Genomic DNA, 2,500 nt, shown 5'->3' on the forward strand with positions numbered 1-2,500 from the left:
CTAGGCGGGAGTCGTTAGTGGTGTGGGGCGCTCTGGGTTTGTAGTTGGTGATGTGCCTGAGCCCTTTGGCAGACAGAAGCAGCGTCGTTAGTAGAGAACTGGTGTTTTAGTGTCTCTGAGTACAGTCGTTTAGCCTCTCTCACCGCTTTGCTAAACCTGTTCTTCGACTCCTTGAATCTGTCTCTATCCCCACTCCTAAACGCTTCCTCCTTCTCCAACCTCAACCTTTTGAGCTTTGCTGAGAACCAGGGCTTGTTGTTGTTAAAGTTCACCCTGGTACGTGTTGGGATACAGCAGTCCTCACAGAAGCTGATGTACACAGCCTCTGTGAGTTCATCCAGACTATTGGTAGCAGTCGTGAACATATCCCAGTCAGTACAGTCTAAGCACGCCCGCAAATCTTCCACAGCCTCACTGGTCCACTGTTTAGATGTCCTCACAGCAGGTTTACAGAGTTTTAGTTGCTGCCTGTATGCACGAATCAGGTGGACCAAGGGAGTTCTGTGAGAGCCGAACAGCCCCGTGACCCACAAGAGAAACATCCCCGCCAAATTCGAGCGTTTGACGGGGTCTATCTGTGAAAAAATATTCACGTTTTTGAGTGCACATGCATTTCTGCTGCAAATGCCTCTGGAAGTTTCATGCCGTTCGTATGCCAATTGTGGCAACACGAAAATGACCCGTTTTCCCATTCCGAGGGATTTCTGTGCGACCCTAACAGCCCCGTGAGCCACAAGAGACACATCCCCGCCAATTTCTAGCGTTTCACGGGGTCTATCCGTGAAAAATATAGACGTTTTTGAGTGCACATGCATTTCTGCTGCAGATGCCTCTGGAAGTTTCATGCCGTTCGTACGCAATGTGGCAACACGAAAATGACCCCTTTTCCCATTCCGAGGGATTTCTGTGCGACCCTAACTAACAGCGCCCGTGAGCCACAAGAGAGACATCCCCGCCAATTTATAGCGTTTCACGGGGTCTATCCGTGAAAAATATAGACGTTTTTGAGTGCACATGCATTCCTGCTGCAAATGCCTCTGGAAGTTTCATGCCGTTCCTATGCAATGTGGCCACACAAAAATGACCCGTTTTCCCATTCCGAGGCATTTCTGTGCGACCCTAACAGCCCCGTGAGCCACAAGAGAGACATCCCCGCCAACTTCTAGCGTTTGACGGGGTCTATGCGTGAAAAATATTAAAATTTTTGAGTGCACGTGCCTTTCTGCTGCAAATGCCTCTGGAAGTTTCATGGCGTTCCTATGCAATGTGGCAACACGAAAATGACCCCTTTTCCCATTCCGAGGGAGTTCTGTGCCACCCTAACAGCCCCGTGAGCCACAAGAGACACATCCCCGCCAATTTCTAGCGTTTCACGGGGTCTATCCGTGAAACATATAGAAGTTTTTGAGTGCACATGCATTCCTGCTGCAAATGCCTCTGGAAGTTTCATGCGGTTCGTACGCAATGTGGCAACACGAAAATGACCCGTTTTCCCATTCCCAGGGATTTCTGTGCGACCCGAACAGCCCCGTGAGCCACAAGAGACACATCCCCGCCAATTTCTAGCGTTTCACGGGGTCTATCCGTGAAAAATATCAATTTTTTTTTGACTGCACATGCATTTCTGCTGCAAATGCCTCTGGAAGTTGCATGCGGTTCGCATGCAATGTGGCGACACGAAAATGACCCGTTTTCCCATTCCGAGGGATTTCTGTGCCACCCTAACAGCCCCGTGAGCCACAAGAGAGACATCCCCGCCAATTTCTAGCGTATCACGGGGTCTATCCGTGAGAAATATTCACTTTTTTGAGTGCACATGCATTCCTGCTGCAAATGCCTCTGGAAGTTTCATGCGGTTCGTATGCAATGTGGCGACACGAAAATGACCCGTTTTCCCATTCCGAGGGATTTCTGTGCCACCCTAACAGCCCCGTGAGCCACAAGAGAGACATCCCCGCCCACTTCTAGCGTTTCACGGGGTCTCTCCGTGAAAAATATCACATTTTTTGAGTGCACATGCATTCCTGCTGCAAATGCCTCTGGAAGTTTCATGCGGTTCGCATGCAATGTGGCGACACGAAAATGACCCGTTTTTTCCCATTCCGAGGGATTTCTGTGCCACCCTAACAGCCCCGTGAGCCACAAGAGACACATCCCCGCCAATTTCTAGCGTTTCACGGGGTCTATCCGTGAAAAATATTCAATTTTTTGACTGCACATGCATTTCTGCTGCAAATGCCTCTGGAAGTTTCATGCGGTTCGCATGCAATGTGGCGACACGAAAATGACCCGTTTTCCCATTCCGAGGGATTTCTGTGCCACCCTAACAGCCCCGTGAGCCACAAGAGAGACATCGCCGCCAATTTCTAGCGTTTCACGGGGTCTATCCGTGAAAAATATTCACTTTTTTGACTGCACATGCATTCCTGCTGCAAATGCCTCTGGAAGTTTCATGCCGTTCGCATGCAATGTGGCAACACGAAAATGACCCGTTTTCCCA

The sequence above is a fragment of the Petromyzon marinus genome, unplaced genomic scaffold (assembly GCF_048934315.1).
Source record: "Petromyzon marinus isolate PM22_M1 ecotype Great Lakes invasive population unplaced genomic scaffold, UKy_Petmar_22M1.pri1.0 PM_G_Scaffold_18, whole genome shotgun sequence".
Classification (NCBI taxonomy): Eukaryota; Metazoa; Chordata; class Hyperoartia; order Petromyzontiformes; family Petromyzontidae; genus Petromyzon; species Petromyzon marinus.